Source organism: Rhinoderma darwinii, chromosome 5 (genome assembly GCF_050947455.1).
Source record: "Rhinoderma darwinii isolate aRhiDar2 chromosome 5, aRhiDar2.hap1, whole genome shotgun sequence".
Taxonomy (NCBI): domain Eukaryota; kingdom Metazoa; phylum Chordata; class Amphibia; order Anura; family Rhinodermatidae; genus Rhinoderma; species Rhinoderma darwinii.
In genome coordinates, this window is record NC_134691.1 from 83,720,366 (window position 1) to 83,740,448 (window position 20,083).

Here is a 20,083-nt window from a genome sequence, read left to right on the forward strand (position 1 = left end):
ACAGGAATTTGCGTGTTTTATAATTTTTTTTTTATAAAGTTCACAGAGCTTGTTAAACAATGCTATATTGTGATAGTTCGGACTTTTACGGACGCGGCGATACCAGGGAAAAGGGGGGTTTTAGGGATAGTAGTTAGGGAAACAGCGTAGCTCGCATGCTACGCTGCTTCCATTACTGCCATTCACTACTATGGGAGTTACAGAAACAGTGTAGCTCAGCGAGCTACACTGTTTACTTCTTAATACACAAAACAACTCATACAGCACGTGTGGGGCTAGATGCTTAAAGTATAGCATACTACCCTGGTACTGGAAAAAGGCAACTCCTATATATACTTATATACACTGGAGAAAAATGGAGCATAATAGCCAAAGGTAAAAAAGAATAGCTTTATTGAACATATAGAGACATACACAAGGGATATTAAAAAGGTACAAAGCTGGACAAGAGGACTCTATATAATTTCAATGTAACACAGCTGAAAGACTCTCTACATAATACAGGGTAATATAGGGTTAATAGAGGCAATGGATGGACTATAGGAGTGGTAAGAAAGGTAGATTACACCAGATACCATACCGCGGTAAAGGTACAGCTAAAGCCTATAGAAGTTAATAGCATGGAATCGGGTGACGATAGAAAACCAAGTACTAACACAGAGACCTTGAAAATGAGTAAAGCATAAGTCATATTCAGAAAGGTAAATGTTCGGTCTAAGACCTAAGTAAACCACTCATCCACCCACTCCTAAAATAACTTACCCATGAAAGAAGGTAGCTAGGAGAGTCAAGCTGTTGTAAAATGAACCACAACACGCGTTTCGCGATGTGCTTCCAACATTTTAAGGTGACCAAAAAACAGCAATTTGCGTGTTTTATTATTTTTTTTTTACAAAGTTCACAGAGCTTGTTAAACAATGCTATATTGTGATAGTTCGGACTTTTACGGACGCGGCGATACCAGGGAAAAGGGGGGTTTTAGGGATAGTAGTTAGGGAAACAGCGTAGCTCGCATGCTACGCTGCTTCCATTACTACCATTCACTACTATGGGAGTTACAGAAACAGTGTAGCTCAGCGAGCTACACTGTTTACTTCTTCATGGTCGGAAATCACACACTTCAGCTGCAACATGATATCTGTCATATGCCATATCTGTTTGTTTTTTCGTCCCCGCCTTCCAAAAGCCATAACTTCTTTGTATTTTTGTCGACATAGCCGTATGAGGGCATTTTTTTTTAACTGTGTCCGATAAAAGAGGGCACAAACTTAAATAGTGCTGTCTTTAGTAAAAACAGAAAAAAAATGTAAATGAATTGCACAAAAGTCAGAGGTTCTTAAGAAGCAGGAGACATCCTTATATTTAGGATTCTACTAAATTGTGGACACCTAACACAAAACAACATTACAAATGAACATGAGTCTTTCTCAAACAAAAATAAAGTGTAACATCTATTTATATTACAATTGTGTTATTAAAAAATCCTAACCAATCTAATCATTCATTATATCATAATTGATCAGTGTTCAACAAATGTGTATCATATAAAACCAATGAATCGGTGCATGTATCATTCATCATATCTCACCCGTCATGTTTGGCATCTAATTGTCTAATCCAGGGGTCTCAAACTCGGCCGGGTAAGTGGGCCGCATATAGAAAAAATGGGAAGTTAACGGGCCGCATTACTTTCAAATTTGATACAATACTAAATTATTGTTAATCAATTAGTTATTTGAACTACTAGAACACTATAATAATAGCGCTAGGTTTAAAATTTGAGATATTTCTCCACGTGCTTATTTCAACAATCCAGCTTTCCAGTTTGTGTCGCTAAATGCAGTCCGGCAGCGCAGTTAGCACACTTGGCAAGATTGGGCAGCCCCTTTTTAGATAGTGCCGCAGTGCCCTCTGTGGATGCTGCCGCAGTGCCCTCTGTGGATGCTGCCGCAGTGCCCTCTGTGGATGCTGCCGCAGTGCCCTCTGTGGATGCTGCCGCAGTGCCCTCTGTGGATGCTGCCGCAGTGCCCTCTGTGGATGCTGCCGACGCAGTGCCCTCTGTGGATAATGCAACACACCACTAGATAAGGCCACAGTGCCCTCTGTAGATAAGGCCACAGTGCCCTCTGTAGATAAGGCCACAGTGCCCTCTGTAGATAAGGCCACAGTGCCCTCTGTAGATAAGGCCACAGTGCCCTCTGTAGATAAGGCCACAGTGCCCTCTGTAGATAAGGCCCCAGTGCCCTCTGTAGAGGCTGCCCCAGTGCCCTCTGTAGAGGCTGCCCCAGTGATGTCAGGGGCTTGCCCAGAGCTGGAGTCCCGGAGCAGAGCCGCTTCTGGCACTCTGCCTGGGATTCCAGCTCTGCTCCTGACATCACTGTCAGCGATGTCAGAGGCTTCCCCAGAGTCCCGGAGCAGAGCCGATAATAGCGCTCTGCCCGGGACTCCGCTCTGGGGAAGACCCAGACACACTGTCTATATATGGGCAGCGATGTCAGGGAATTCCACAGAGTCCCGGAGCAGAGCCGACACCAGCGCTCTGCTCGGGACTCCGGATCTGGGGAAGCCCCAGACATCACTGTTCATATGTGGACAGCGATGTCAGGGATTTCCACAGAGTCCAGGAGCAGAGCCGATACTAGCGCTCTGCCCAGGACTCCGCTCTGGGGAAGACCCTGACACACTGTCCATATATGGGCAGATATGTCAGGGAATTCCACAGCGTCCCAGAGCAGAGCCTATACTAGCGCTCTGCCCGGGACTCTGCTATGGGGAAGACCCTGACACACTGTCCACATATGGGCAGCGATGTCAGGGAATTCCACAGAGTACCGGAGCAGAGTCTGTACTAGCGCTCTGCCTGGGACTCCGGCTCTGGGGAAGCCCCAGACATCGCTGTTCATATGTGGACAGCGATGTCAGGGAATTCCACAGAGTCCAGGAGCAGAGCCGACACCTGCGCTCTGCTCCGCTCTGGGCAAGACCCTGACACACTGTCCATATTTGGGCAGCGATGTCAGGGAATTCCACAGAGTCTCGGAGCAGAGCCTGTACTAGCGCTCTGCCCGGGACTCAGGCTCTGGGGAAGCCCCAGACATCGCTGTTCATATGTGGACAGCGATGTCAGGGAATTCCACAGAGTCCCGGAGCAGAGCCGAAACCAGTGCTCTGCTCGGGACTCCGGCTCTGGGGAAGCCCCAGACATCGCTGTTCATATGTGGACAGCGATGTCAGGGAATTCCACAGAGTCCCGGAGTAGAGCCGACACCAGCGCTCTGCTCGGGACTCCGGCTCTGGGGAAGCCACAGACATTACTGTTCATATGTGGACAGCGATGTCAGGGAATTTTACACAGAGTCCAGGAGCAGAGCCGACACCTGTGCTCTGCTCCGCTCTGGGCAAGACCCTGACACACTGTCCATATATGGGCAGCGATGTCAGGGAATTCAACAGAGTCTCGGAGCAGAGCCTGTACTAGCGCTCTGCCCGGGACTCCGGCTCTGGGGAAGCCCCAGACATCGCTGTTCATATGTGGACAGCGATGTCAGGGAATTCCACAGAGTCCCAGAGCAGAGCCGACACCAGCGCTCTGCTTGGGACTCCGGCTCTGGGGAAGCCCCAGACATCGCTGTTCATATGTGGATAGCGATGTCAGGGAATTCCACAGAGTCCAGGAGCAGAGCCGACACCTGCGCTCTGCTCCGCTCTGGGCAAGACCCTGACACACTGTCCATATATGGGCAGCGATGTCAGGGAATTCCACAGAGTCTCGGAGCAGAGCCTGTACTAGCGCTCTGCCCGGGACTCAGGCTCTGGGGAAGCCCCAGACATTGCTGTTCATATGTGGACAGCGATGTCAGGGAATTCCACAGAGTCCCGGAGCAGAGCCGACACCAGCGCTCTGCTCGGGACTCCGGCTCTGGGGAAGCCCCAGACATCGCTGTTCATATGTGGACAGCGATGTCAGGGAATTCCACAGAGTCCAGGAGCAGAGCCGACACCTGCGCTCTTCTCCGCTCTGGGCAAGACCCTGACACACTGTCCATATATGGGCAGCGATGTCAGGGAATTCCACAGAGTCTCGGAGCAGAGCCTGTACTAGCGCTCTGCCCGGGACTCCGGCTCTGGGGAAGCCCCAGACATCGCTGTTCATATGTGGACAGCGATGTCAGGGAATTCCAGAGTCTCGGAGCAGAGCCGATACTAGGGGCTCTGTGTCCCGCTGGCCGCAGATGACAGCCCCAGGGGCCGCATGCGGCCCGCGGGCCGCGTGCTTGAGACCCCTGGTCTAATCCAATGTTTCTCAATATTTCTAAGCCAAGCCCCCGCTTTCCTAAGTACCCAAGGCTATGATCATACACAGTGCTGCTTATTAAAAGCATGGCATGAGCCCCGTAGAAGTACCCCCAAAAATATGGCATATACCCGTTGGAAAACACATAGAACAGGAGGAGAAAATAGGGTCAAAAGCGCTACTGCGCATATCTCAAAAAACAGACTTCACTAAACACAGCCCAAACTCTGTAAAACCACTTAAGATCAGCACAGCAACTAAGGGGTTATTTATTTATTTATTTATTATTTCACCATATTGGTAAAATGCTAAGCTTTTCATTGTATAATAGATATGCTTTATTTGCTGAAACCATAATAAGTAAAGTATTCAAAATTTTTTAATGTTAAATATTCCATTCTTACCTCAGTAGCGTTGAATAAGGCTGGGTTCACACACCCTATTTACGGACGTAATTCTGGCATTTTAGCCTCGAATTACGTCCGAAAATACGGCTCCAAAGCGTCGGCAAACATCTGCCCATTCATTTGAATGGGCTTTACGATGTTCTGTGCCGATGGTAATTTTTTTTACGTGTAAAAAATACGCCCGCGTCAAAGAAGTGCATGTCACTTCTTGAGACGTAAATGGAGCAGTTTTTCATTGGCACCATTGAAAAACAGCTCCAATGACGTCCGTAATTGCCGCCGCGAAAAACGCGAGTACGAGCAATTTACGTCTGAAATTCCGGAGCTGTTTTCTCCTGAAAACAGCTCCGTAATTTCAGCCGTATCGGACGCTGCCGTGTGAACATACCCTAAGTGACGCATGCATTTTCCCCATGTCTGGTCTCTGTGCTGCTGGCCTCCTATGTTAACTCTGCATCCCATGTAACCGCTGCAGCCTGTGATTGGATGCAGAAGTCACATGGGATGAAACGTCATCTCAGGAGCCCAGCAGCATGGAGATAAAGGAGCCGTCGCTATTGCATCACCAAAAAAGGCGAGTATAGACTTTTTTTAATTTTAAACAGGAAATGTCTTTTTTTTATTCTCTACAAATTATGCTGTGGATTCTGGGATTTTCCACAGCAAACATCGCAACATTTCCAATTTGTTGCAGATTTTCAGTAAGGGCATGACTAGACGTGGCAGAAATGCTCTGGAATTCCGCTGCGGACAGTCCGCTGCGGAAATCCGCAGCGTACACGTTTCTTCATTGCTTTCCACAGCTTTTTAGTTAGGTTCGTTTACACGTTGCGGAAAACTCTGCTGCGGAGCATAGGCTGCGGTGTGGAATTTGGTGTCCGCAGCATACACTGGCTGTTGCGGACGTGTAGAGGACTTGTTGCGGACTCATTGTGGAATTTCTCCATTGACTTCAATGGAGAGTCAAAATTCCGCAATGAAGTCCGCAGATGTTATGTGTGTTGCGTAGCGTATTGGTTTTACTAACATGACATTTCTTCATTCTGACTGGACCTATGTATTTCTAGGTCTACAGCCAGACTGAGGCCCCATCCACACTAACGTAAAAACGCCCGTAATCACGGGCCGTTATTACGGCATGGGCAGGCCCATGGAAGTCAATGGGGCTCCCGTAATTACGGGTGACTACGTGTGTGCACCCGTAATTACGGGAGCGTTGCTAGGCGACGTCAGTAAATAGTCACTGTCCAGGGTGCTGAAAGAGTTAAACGATCGGCAGTAACTGTTTCAGCACCCTACTTACCGAGAACTCCCTGCTTCTTCCTCCAGTCCGGCCTCCCGGGATGACGTTTCAGTCCATGTGACGCTGCAGCCACTCACAGGCCAATCACAGGCTGCAGCAGTCACATGGACTGCCACGTCATCCAGAGAGGTCGGGCTGGATGTCGAAAGAGGGACACGTCACCAAGACAACGGCTGGGTAAGTATGAATTTCATTTACTTTTACTAGGGAAAGGGCTATCCCGTCTCTCTATCCTGCATTGATAGAGAGAAGGGAAGCACTCTTAACCTGAATACGCAACGGCTAATCCGCAACAATTTAATGCCCATTTTAGGCAAAGCCGCAACATAATCTGCAACGCAGATTATGTGCGGCATTGATGCGGACAGTGGCGGAAGAAATACGCCACGTCTGGTCATGCCCTAAGGGTATGTTCACACTGCTTATTTTAGGTAGTTTTTCGGGCCGTAAACGGCCGAAAAACGGCAGGACAATCGGGAGCAGAACGCCTCCAAACATCTCCCCATTGATTTCAATGGGAAAAATGGCGTTCTGTTCCGACAGGGCATTTTTTTACGCGCCCGTTTTGAACAATGCCCGCGTTAAACAACGCCCCTGAAAAAGAAGTACATGTCACTTCTTCAGCCGTTTTTGGAGCCGTTTTTCATTGACTCTATATAAAAACAGCTCCGAAGACGGCCATAAAAATGCAGCGAAAAATGCTAGTTAATTAAAAAACTTCTGAAAATCAAATGCTGTTTTCCCTTGAAAACAGCTCCGTATTTTCATATGTTTTTTTGCTAATCATGTGAACATACCCTAATACACTGCAGATTTTCTGTCTGCAAATCCGGGCGGAATATCCGAAGCTAATCCACGCTGTGTGAACATAGACTTGGCCTGTTCACATCAGCGTTGTCTTTCCGTCGAGGGGTTCAGTCAGACCTTTCTGTCGGGGGAACCCCTCAACGGAAAGGCAAACGGAGACCATAGCTTCCGTTTGCATCACCATTGATCTCATCGTTGTGAAAGGATTCTGTTTTTTTGACGGAATCAATAGCGCAGTCGACTGCGCTATTGATTCAATAGGGAGATTGTGATTCATTAGTGAGATAGTGAGATCAATGGTGATGCAAACAGAAGCTATGGTTTCCATTTGCCTTTCCATTGAGGGGTTCCACCGACGGAAAGCTCAGACGGAACCCCTCAGCGGAAAGACAACGCTGATGTGAACACACCCTCTCCTCCCAAACTACTAATACCCTTATATAGGGAATTATGATAGTTTTTCAAACATTCCTATGTTGCCCAAGTCAGCCCCTTGTGAATCATGAAAAAGTGCTTTTAATCCTCCATGCGCCGTATGCAAATGAGCATAGTAGTGTCCGGAAATCCTGGAAGTGTCCTGCATTCTAAGCAGAAACCAAGTAGCCTTCCCTAAAGAGCTTGAAAAGCGTTGTATATATTCCGGGAAGACAGAGTCAGACACGAGTTTTGATAGCAATCGGGCACTAGTGATTCACGGTGCATTTATTTGAACTGAATCGAACCCAAAATGAATTTAGAGAAATTCGCCTAGTTATTATTTAAGAAACAAGTAATTTTGAACAATGTCAGTAAATTCTCAGATGAGAGCCTGTGTGGTGATCTGCGAAACGTTGGGGATCCAGCCCCCGAGACTTCTGACAAACAGTCAATTTTGCTGGAGGAAGTTGCCGCCGGTTGCTAATTTCCCCTGTAGAGGCTTCTTTAGGGGAAATGTAGTATTACATGTGGCAATGCAAATTAAAGACTATCCATGAAATACAAATTCAAATGAAATCCACCTGAACAAGAGCTTCTGCTGGTTAGCAGAGGGAGGATTCCAAGCAGGGGCCCCCACTCTATGACATCCATGAGCCATAATATTGACTTTTATAGATAGATAACTACATGTGATGTAACTTTGTATATTACATGTACAGTTATAGCTCAGCTATTTACAACAAAACAATAGTTTGTATAATTTCCAAGAAGTAAAATATTAAAATGTATTTAATTTGAATTAATTCTATTTAAATATGTAAAAGAGAACTAGCTTTTTTTTTTTTTTAAAAGAAAAACTTTCCTGAAGGCAGTAAGGCCTTATTCACACAACAGGGTACGAGTGTCGGCCCATTTTGGGCCGTTTTACCCGGCCGTTTTGTATCCATTTTGCATCTGTTCCGATTAAATTCCGGGCCGTGTCGCCGTTTTTAACGGCCGATTTTGACCCGTTTTGCATGCGTTTTCCCTGTCCATTTTAAAATCGGATGAATTTCATTTGTACATTTTTTGCCACACACTTCCCTCTGTAGATAATGCCACACACTGCCCTCTGTAGATACTGCCACAGCCCCCCTGTAGGTAGTGCCACACAGACCCCTTGTTCATAGTTACTTTCCTGTAGGGGACGTCTCCAGGAGAAGTCCCTCACTTCACTGTCCATATATGGACAGTGAAGTGAGGGACTTCTCCTGGATCGGAATCCCCGGCCACACCGGTGGGGATTCTGCTTCAGAAGTTCCTGACGTCACTGTGTCCATATATGGACAGTGAAGGCAGGGACTTCTCCTGGAGCGGAATCCCCGGCCACATCGCCGGGGATTCCACCTCAGAAGTCCCTGACGTCACTGTGTCCATATATGGACAGTGAAGGCAGGGACTACTCCTGAAGCGGAATCCCTGGCCACATCGCCGGGGATTACGCTTCAGAAGTCCCTGATGTCACTGTGTCCATATATGGACACAGTGAAGTCAGGGACTTCTGCTGGAGCGGAACCCCAATCCCCGGCCACGGCATTGCTGAACCTGTGGCCGGGGATTGGGAATTCCGCTCCTACACGGAGCAAAAAAATACCCTCCTCCTCCTCCTCACATGCTGTAAAGGATCTGCCAGACACAGCTTCTGTGTCGACGCCCGTGGGTAATCAGTCTACACCTGCTCCTATGTCTGTGAGACTGACTCCATCTTCCACCACTCAGGATGGCAGGCTTAGGAGTGGGAGAGCCTATCACAGCCTTGCCAGACGGAGCTAGCTCCCACCCACTGTCTATTTATACCTGCCTTTCCTGCTCCTCCTTTGCCTGTGATTCTGCTCTGCTGGTTTCCTGGCTCTGCTGCTGCTGCTTGAACTACTGATCCTCTGCTTGTTATTTGACCTTGGCTTACTGACCACTCTCCTGCTCAGCGTTTTGTACCTCGTGCACTCCTGGTTTGTCTCGGTTCGTACACTTCTCTCGCTGCTCACGGTGTCTCCGTGGGCAGCTGCCTCGTTTCCCTAGCTTCTGTGTACCCTTGTCTCTTTGTCTGTCGTGCACTTACTGAGCGTAAGGACCGTCGCCCAGTTGTACGCCGTCGCCTAGGACGGGTCGTTGCAAGTAGGCAGGGACTGAGTGGCGGGTAGATTAGGTCTCACCTGTCTGTCTCCCTACCCCGTCATTACACATGCACTTCGCACTGTGAGGAGGAGTTGGAGAGAGCGAGCGACAGAAGACACGGCCGTCACTTGGAGCACATTCAAGTGATGGCTGTGTATTACCCAGCCCCATAGACTTCCATGGGAGCCGGGCGGCCGGGAGAACAGCCGAAAATAGGGCATGTCCCATTTTTTGAAGGCCGGGTTTCCCGGGAAGTCAAAAAATCATCGTGTGAATAGCCCCATTAGGGGTCTATTGTTCCTACTGCAGCCGTGTGACGGCCATTTTTTGAACGGCCGGGAAACCCTGTACTGTGCATAATGGCTTAGTATGTTTTTGAAGTGTGGAAGCAAAACAATAATACCCTAGCGAAACCTACACAAACACATAGAGAACATTTAAACTCCATGTAGATGATGTCCTTGGTTGGATTCAAACCCAGGACTCCAGCGCTGCAAAGCAACAGCGCTAACCACAGAGTCACCATTCTGCTTTTTCTACGTTGCCGGCAGTCCAAGTGCCATCATTTGGATTATCATTTGAATCTCCCTCTAATGCAAATTAGATGACTCTTCTGACTCTGTCTGAGTCTACAAAGAAAAGCTGAAAAATGAGTTGCAGAAAACAGGACATTTCAGCCTTTTGTGTTTTCTTCAGTGGCTAGTGAGAAATCTGAATAGTCATATAAAAAAAATATGTTTTTAATAAAAACCTTCTTTAAATAATGTTATTTTCTGATGATACTTTCCCTTTAACTTCAATACTTTAATATCTACAAAACTAAACCCCTTCCTCTATGACAATAACTATGCTGTGTTCATATGATCTGAAACAATAGAAAAGCAGATGGTTGGGTAGGTTTTAGTGCTATGTGAACTGTAACAATTGTCAAATGCCATTAAATTACTAACCATGGGAATTAGTGAATCACAAAGTGTGTCTCAGAGCTTAGCAATGTGTGTTCATGTATGTGACATCTCATTCAATGGTGGTTTTAGTTCATATCTGAAGCGTATTTTATCATAACAATATATCCCAACAGATGCTGTTTATCTCAATTATGACAGTTTTTGTTCAGGAACAGTTACACTGTAAATTCAGCTAATTCATATCCCATATGCTTATTCATAAACTACTATACTTATGAAAGATGTCCCTTTTGGCCATTATCATTTTACAGAACAATTTGGAAGAATACATATACTGTATGTACCGTTGTATTCATCAACCAGAATATAGTAACGTAAAGATTTTATTTATATAACTGCATTGTTATAATACAGGAATAAAAATAACTAAAATGCAACATGGTGGCAAGGCAGTTCTCTGTATGTATAAATGAATACATGCATGTTTGTTAAGTGGAATTTTTAACATGTCTTCCTTGGTATTTAGAACTTCCCACCCCCCAAAAAGTAAGTAGCAAACACAACAGCATTTTATTTTTATAGTTTACAATACATATTGCTGTACTTATTGATCATATTACTTTACACTTTATAATTTGTATGCATTCCTTTCATCTACATGGACAGCATAGATAGATCAGTATGAATATCCCCCATGTAAACAACCACTGCCTCCTGCAGGGACTGACATGCCATATGTGCAGCCTGTGGAGCTGCACATGGACCATATTGGAATGGAAGTTTTTTGTTTTTTTTTACTAATTCAAAACATTCGCTTAAACAATCTCTTGTTTTTCTAATTTGATTTTTATTGTCAGATTGTATATTTTTTATTCTATTTTCTTTACATGATTATAAAGGCAGCCATTGGTGCAACAGTAATTTCACAGATATGTTTTACATCTGGACAAAATTCTAAGTCAGAAAACAACCTACTGACGTCTATAGTAGAGTATGGTGAGCATGCTCTGCGACATATGAAGAGATCACTGCGCAGGAGCTGATCTCTAATATCTATTGACAATGGTGTGATCCGGTGTTTTCTTCCTCCAGGTTTATAATAATCGAATTGTAATCCTGCACTGTGCTGATAGTGAGAACAGAACAGGAGATGTCAGCCTATTGCGAGGCTCAGAGGTCAGTGTGAAAACTGCAACGTTTCAAGAGATATACTTTTATAGTAGCATGGAATATAATAGTAACATGGAATACACAGTAACATGAAAAATAGAAAAACACCACCAAAAATGTTATAAAAAAAGCACAACTTATTTAAAGCAATAAGTAAATTTCTGATGATACATTTCTTGTAAAAACCCCATCCCTAGCAGTAGTAGCAGAAAATTTCCATAGCATTACTAATGAAACCTTACAAATTGCTTTGCATTAATGGACTCTCGCTCATAAACTAATATTTGAACATTTTTACAACTATCATTTTTGTGCCACCATTGAATAATAAATTCAACTACTAAAATTCCAATAACTTTCTGTGAAATAGCGCCAAATAAAATAAAATGCTAAACTTTGGCTGCATGTTAGGCTTCGTTCACATCTGCGTCAGGGTCTCCGTTCATGGGTTCCGTTGGACAATTCTGTCAGGGGAACCCATGAACGGAATCCAAACTGAAACAAACGGAAACCATAGGTTCCCATTTGCATCACCATTGATTTCAATGGTGACGAATCCGGTGCAAATGGTTTCCGTTTTTCACCATTGTGTAAGGGTTACGTAGTTTTGACAAAATGAATACCGTAGTCGACTGCGCTATTTATTCCGTCAAAACGACAAAACCCTTACACAATAGTGACAAACAGAAACCATTTGCACCGCATCCATCACCACTGAAATCAATGGTGATGCAAACGGAAACCTATGGTTTCTGTTTGTTTTAGTTTGGGTCCTGTTCATGGGTTTCCCTGACAGAAAGCTCAGACGGAACCCATGAACGGAGACCCGATGCAGAAGTGAACGAAGCCTAAGTGCTACGTTTAAGACATAGGAACATACAGTATTTGTAATGCTAATTTCAGTTCACATTTGGAGTTCTGCTTACACATGAGAAGTACACACATACTATGCTCTTCATTTTGTATTATGCATGCAAGGCGGAATACAGTCTTACCATTATTTAAAGGCCACAGTATACAGCAGTTATTTTTAATTATTCAGCGAAAAGTCTATGTGTGAACCATTCGTTAAAAACTAATGAAATATTAGCAATTAGAGATGTTTTTCATGCTTTCCTTAAGGGAGGTAGAAATGACATTTTCTAAACATCATCAAGACATGAACCCAATTAACCAGCCTAAATTACTATCCCCTGCCTTCTTATCAACGCTATGGTTCTTGTCTAATTTCTTCGCTTCACTTTGTAGTAGCTGTGGAATTTCTCACTGTTTTGTAGTATCTAAAAAACAGTGCATGTCTAGAAAACATGGAAGTTGAAATGAAGTACATAAAGATTATAACTAAAACGATATTGTTGTCAGTACTAATAAACATGCTTAACGAATGAGGCTTTCATGCTATCATAATTTCCAAAATATTTTTGAGCAATTGCACTTAGTAGGAAAATGCTTTTAAAGGAAAAACTCCAGGAAAAACTGGTACATTGAGGGGCAGATTTACTAATATCGTATTGAATTTAGACAGCTTAATAAGACTAGATGCGCCAAAATTATCCCAGTGGCAAAGACTAGATAATACATTTGGAGCATCTTTAGACACTTCTTGGTTGGCTTTTACTTTACACCACTTTTTTTGCCCCAAAATTTTGGTGCATCTTAAACCATGACCCTTTTCTAAAAAGCCACATTTATAAATTTCCCACATGTGCGCTAGAATTCTGGTTCAATTTGAGCAAGAATTCTGTCACATTTTGATTAGTAAATCTGCCGTACTGTGTTATGCCTAGTGCACTACTTAAGGAGTGGTGCTTTAATTCTATCTTTGGATTTGTACATCCCCCCTTTAAAGTGATCTATTTAATTTATATTCTATCCGTCAATTTGTTGAGGTCATATGCAGAAATTTCAATTTATGCTTCTTGAAGCACCTCTCGCAAGTTCAAATGGCTCAGGACCTGTGAGGAGTCTGTCAAACTAGAAACACCAATGCTGAGGTAGTAGTCAACTGGGATCTATGTGCCTAAGGGGGCCCAAAGGTCCTTCAACCAAAATTTTGAACTGGGACCCAAGACCTTCAAGTTACTCCTCTGCCAGAGCAGCCGTTTTCACATCCGAGTTGCACCCATGCGGACTTGTTTTCATGGATCCCTAATAGACTTGAGTCTTTCGAGGGATCCGTGAAAATAGGACATCTTCTATTTTTCAGCGGACCCTTCACACGGTCCGTTAAAACAACAGCCGTGTGAACAGCCCCATTGAAAGGTTTGTGTGAATAAGCCCTAAATTAATCCTAGCTACTAAGTGCAGAAAACAAAATCAATTGCGTGTGATAAAATGAAAATGTATCACTAACAAATGTCTCTTGTGGGTGACTATAAGGTAATTTATTAAACACTCCAAAGTTGTAGGTCTCTACACAACCATAAACGGCCTTAAATCCTTAATCTGTACTGAAGATACAGCTCCAGTGCCATCATTAAATCATTGTGTCATACAGATGAAAGTATTTTACATTAATTAAAGAGCTTACTGACGTACATTTCAACTTACAAACCTATATTAAATGACTGGAATTAATTGCACTCTCTGACAAGATAAAAGGAGAAAGATGTTCCCATTTCTATTTTAAAAGCATAGACAATAATGATTAAAATGTGATGTTATTGAACTGAGATGTAAATGGTAATGTGACCTTAATATGTAGAATACGGTATATTTTGTAAAAAAAAAAAAATTCATACAAATGAAGAACTAAAGGAAAAGAAACATTATTTAAGAAATAGTGTAAATTAAAGTGTTATATATTTTTGCTGTGGTTTCTATAAAATGACATACAGCTAGAGAAAGCTGAGCTACAAAAGGTTTAGGTAAACTGGATATCAGCAAGCTTAGTAGCAGCACTCAATGCCAGACAGCAACTACAAAGCAAATAAAATGCATTAAAAAAAGACAAAACATGTGTTTCCGGTATAGTATAATTACTTATGAAAGGTTTTGAAATTAGGCTTTTTGAGTTTAGAAAAAGATGCATTAAAGGTGATGTTATTCAAAGATAAATGATGTCCAGGGCCAAAATCGAATTTCTCATATTTTATTACAAGATTTATACAAAGGTCACAGACATTAGTTGGGTATGGAAGAAAGGTATATTTTTTTTATATCGTGAATATATGAGGGTTTTCTTTACCAAAACAGTAAGGGTATGTTCACACGTAGTGTTTTCAGACGTAATTCGGGCGTTTTACGCCTCGAATTATGCCTGAAAAAAATGCCCCTAATACGCCTACAAACATCTGCCCATTGCTTTCAATGGGTTTTACGGTGTTCTGTTCCCACGAGCCTTAATTTTACGCATCGCTGTCAAAATACTGCACGTAAAAAGACACCCGCGAAAAAGCAGTGCATGTCACTTTTCGAGACGTTTTTGGAGGCGTTTTTCATTGACTCCATTGAAAAACAGCTCCAATAATGGCCGTAAAATATGCCGTGAAAAACGCGAGTTGCTACAAAAACGTCTGAGAATCAGGAGTTGTTTTCGCCTGAAAACAGCTCCGTATTTTCAGACACTTTTGGTCACTGCGTGTGAACATACCCTGCACACAGCAGAGCCTATGCACAAAGGCTGTACAGAAGCACAGGGAGTCCCTGTGGCGACATACTCCATGTGTGACAGTATGGTGCATTAGTGCCACACCTTATTGCAGAGATTTTCCCCCCTAGAAGCATTGCTTTGTAATTTTCTGAAGAAGGACTGGTTTTACCCTCCTCTGGATTAAATAGACCTGAGAAAGATGTTTTAGTCCATATAACTATAAGATATGAATGTTTTCTTATTAAGGAAAGATTCTGAGTTGTAAATACAAAAACAATTGTGGAAAATTAATTTATAGTGCAAAAAGATAATAGATACATCATGGCAGAATCAACTGGTTAGCTTACTGGTAGACTTTAGACCAATGGGAACCTCATTAAAACTTTTTATGATGCTTGCGATCAACTTGGGATGTTTTTTGGGGAGAATAAAACCTCAAAGTATTATTTTCAAACATCCAATGGTCCAGAAAATCCACTGATCTCATGGATGGCAGATAATGGAATGTTCTAGATAGATTCTGGAGCAGCATTTCTTAGAGCTGTACATAGTGTTGTTTCTCTGTATTCCTCCTAAGAATTACTAGTTGAGAGTTTGTCACTACACAATCTGACACTGTCCGCTCAGTGCTGACAGAGTGAGACTGTGTAGGGAAACACTTCTTTCGAGAAGGGGAGTGGTAACACCAAGTTGTCAATTTATTCATATATTTCTAGGAGGAATAAGGCCCTGTTCACACAGAGGATTTTGCAGCCAGAAAAAAATCGACCTCAAAGTTCCTTCCTCTCCTGCCGCTGTTTTCGCTGCATTTTTCGCCGGGACCATTGAGCGCCACGGACAAAAAATCCGCGAAAAATGCTTTTTCTGCCTCCCATTGATTTCAATGGGAGGTCAGAAGCGGAACTGCGGCAATAAAGAACATGCCGCTTATTTTTCCCCTTGAAAATCAAAAATAGATATTGGGATGCACTCCTCAATCAATTGGCGTGGTGCTAGTAAGGTAGGGACGAGAATCCCACAATATTGGAAATATATAACCCCAGCACACACAGAGGTACGCAAAAGATCCAGATGCAAACAAATTTAAGTTTTATTGCAACAAAAGATGGTAAAGTTGAGGTGGAAAGCGACTTGGTAAAGACGTTTCGGCCGAACCTCGGCCTTTGTCACGGTCGCGTTAAGACGATATCACTGGTATGGGTTATCCGCCGGATATTCCCTGTGTGTCATACAGGGAATATCCGGCGGATAACCCATACCAGTGATATCGTCTTACAGCGACCGTGAAAAAGGCCGAGGTTCGGCCGAAACGTCTTTACCAAGTCGCTTTCCACCTCAACTTTACCATCTTTTTTTGCAATAAAACTTAAATTTGTTTGCATCTGGATCTTTTGCGTACCTCTGTGTGTGCAGGGGTTATATATTTCCAATATTTTTCCCCTTGAGCGGCAAAAAGCCGCCTCCGCCTCCCAATGAAATCAATGGAAGGCGGTTTTGAAAAATTTTTGGTGCTGATTCCGATGCGGTTCAGTGTTCTAAGAAAATATGTTCCAGAATTGCTATTTCATGGGGAATACAAGTATTCACTAAAATAGAAATGTCAGAAGATGTGACTGGTCCTCTTTGGGCTCTGTACGTTGACCCACGAACAGTGGAATCATAAATCTCTTCATTCTGTTGACGACACTTCCTACCTTTGTTCTATTGTTTCGATTTGTCATTTTCCAAATGACCATCAATATAAATGTACATACACATATACCCACATACATACTGTATCCCCCCTTCCCATGAATCAATGTGGTATAACTATTTATCAGCTGTATTGTGTCTTCTGACCTATAATCCAAATGGCACAATCTGAAAAAGTAGCACCCTTTGTGGATATTTCTTACTAGTTTTATGACTTAAACTAATTGGGCACTTTGCACTTCTATGGGATTGATAGACAATGAGTGACGTCCTAAACCTCCAATCATGGGCAAAACTATAGGGGGTGCAGAAGTAGTAGTCACATCCAGGCCCTGGTTCCTGAGATTTCTTAAATGCTACATAAGAAGACACCAGTAATGTAAACGCAAATGGTAGGTAAGGGGCCCTGTGACAGTATTTGGACTGAGGCCCTAAAGCTTTAAGTTTCGCCTCTGTCTCTTGTCATGCCATTCAATGAAGCTATATAGCCCAGGCATACCGATAAATGAATTATCAGCTTATTTACAAACACATATCATAACTTGTTGTTAAATGCAGAGGGACATTGTACATACATAATTGTAACACTAATTGCAAAAAGTGAAAATCTAGTTTTACTTCTTATTTCCATCCCCTGTGTTTCCAAACAGTGTCAGTGCATAGAAAACATGACATCTGAAATGTCCCAGCAATTAAATGTGCCAACTTGTTAACTTTAAGTTGATGAAATTATTTGTGCAGCAGCCATTCATTAAAATGTAAAGATCTGACAGGGTAAATCAACCATAGTTTTCCTGCTTACAATGGTAATTTGCATCCGCCATTTAGTCTTCATTAGTCTTGTGCTTTTATCTAGTACGGCATGTGCGTTTATTTTTGCTTGGTTATTTTGACAGTAAAATTTACTTAATTTGATTTAACACAATGTATTTTCTGCTTGTTCCTGTCTTGATAAAAATACAATGCATTGTTATAAAGCATTAAAATTATGTTTTATACAAAAAATACATTTCATATGCTTACATAATTCAGGGATCTGTAATACACCCAAATCAATTTGCATTGTTCAGAATCTCTGACAACGCGCTGCTCTGGTAGACCCATTGACTTAATTTTCATATGTCAGACGTGGAGTATGGCCTCATGCACACGACCGTAGCTGGGTGCATGGCCCATGATTACGGCACGGACGGCCCGAGGAGTGTCATCCACGGGATGTCTGCAATCATGGACCGTGCACATACAAGATTGCATTGAGTTCAATGAGCCCGGACCACAAATGCGGCTCGTAAAATAACATGTCCTTTGATTTTTTTGCAGTCCGTGCTTTGGTCAATGCACCTACTGTGGAAACCACGGTCGTGTACATTGGCCCCTAGGGTATAATGTGCCCTATACTATCTGCAATTGCAGCTTCACAATTTCGGATAGTATGCAGACGCAAATGCATGGGGCCTGAGGATGGGTGTAACTATAGGGGGTGCAGAGGTAAGAGTCCCACCCAGATCTTGTTGCTTAAAGCGAATGTGTCACTTTTTTTTTTGTGAAAAACAATAATATTTAAGTGATTACACATTGTTTTAATTTTTTCACTAGTCAGGAAATATTATAAATTAGATTCTAATTTATAACATTTCCATGTGCTGGCCACTAGAGGGAGCAGTTCCCAAAATTGCAGCATGGTCAATGTGGTAAAGCAACCTCATTGCTTTATGCTGCAAATTTTGGGTAGGCACACTCTCTCTAGTGTCCTCACACAATCCCCCCTCCCTTATTCTGGCTAGTGCCAGGAGAAGGAGGGGTTTGAATCTTCAAACCTCCTGCACTGTGTGCCGCCATTATCTGAGCGACTGCACAGTGTAGGAGGATTAGATACAGTGCTCAGCAGACAGTATAACATGAACATACACGAACATAATACACACATCACATACACGAACATAAATTACACTCCTCTGTACAACGCCCAGTTGGTAAAAAGTAAAAACACACCCAGTTGTCTATTAAGAAAGTAATTAGCATAAATCTAAAATTGCTCATAACTTGCTCAAAATTGATTGTTTCTCTAAATAAAAACCACTGCTGTTATCTATATTACAGCTCCAACCACATTATGTAGGAGATAGGGCATTTATAATCTGGTGACAGAGCCTCTTTAAGGGAGCCAAGAGGCTCCTTCGCCACATAAGAAGATACTAGTATTATAAATTGAACATGGTAGGTGGGGGGCAATGTTACAGATTTTGCATCTGGGCCAAGAGAGGTAGAGCATGTGCGTTTTGCGCACGCAAAAAACGCGCCGTTTTGCGTGTGCAAAAGGCACTTAACAGCTCCGTGTGTCATGATCATATGGTGCGCGGCTGCGTGCTATTCGCGCAGCCGCCATCATTATGACACTCTGTTTGGATGTTTGTAAACAGAAAAGCACGTGGTGCTTTTCTATTTGCAATCATAGGTTGCCTGCTGTTGCGCGAATCACGCACGTCCCACGGAGGTGCCTCCGTGTGGTGCACGTGATTTTCACGCACCCATTGACTTCAATGGGTGCGTGATGCGCGAAAAATGCAGAAATATAGGACCTGTTGTGAGTTTTACGCAGCGGACTTACGCTGCGCAAATCCACTGACAGTCTGCACTGCCCCATAGACTAGCATAGATCCGTGCAACGCGCGTAAAAAACACGCGCGTTCGTGTAAATCCGCCCTAAGGGTATGTTCACATGGCCTATTTTCGGCCATTTTTCGGGCCGTAAACGGCCAAAAAATCGGAGGCATAATGGCCCGAACATCTGCTCATTGATTGTAATGGGAAAAACAGCGTTCTGTCCCGATGGGCCGTTTTTTTACACAGCCGTTTTGAAAAACGGCCACGTAAAAAAAGGGCCCGGAAAAAATTAATTGCAGGTCAGTTCTTGGAACGTTTTTGGAGCCGTTTTTCATTGACTCTATAAAACACAGCTCCAAAAACGGGCGTAAAACATGCAGCGAAAAACGCTGCAAAAATCGCAAGTGGCTTAAAAAACGTGTCCTCTTCTGACAGATCCAAAATATGCATAAATAATATCGGCTGAATAATTTGAACTATAATAGTACAACTTTCTATATGACATAGAAAAGGTATACATTACTGAATACAGTATACAATAGCTTTCACAACTGCTATTTATGTTTCAAGCTATTGTTTATTCGTGAAAAAAAATAATGTACAACTATCTGGTATGTATATCTGTATGTTGAATCATTATAAATGTAATATGACTGCTTATTATTTGTATTTTGTTTTTACCAAAGATGGTCATGTGTATTGAATTTACATAATAACAGATTAACCCCTTAGTGT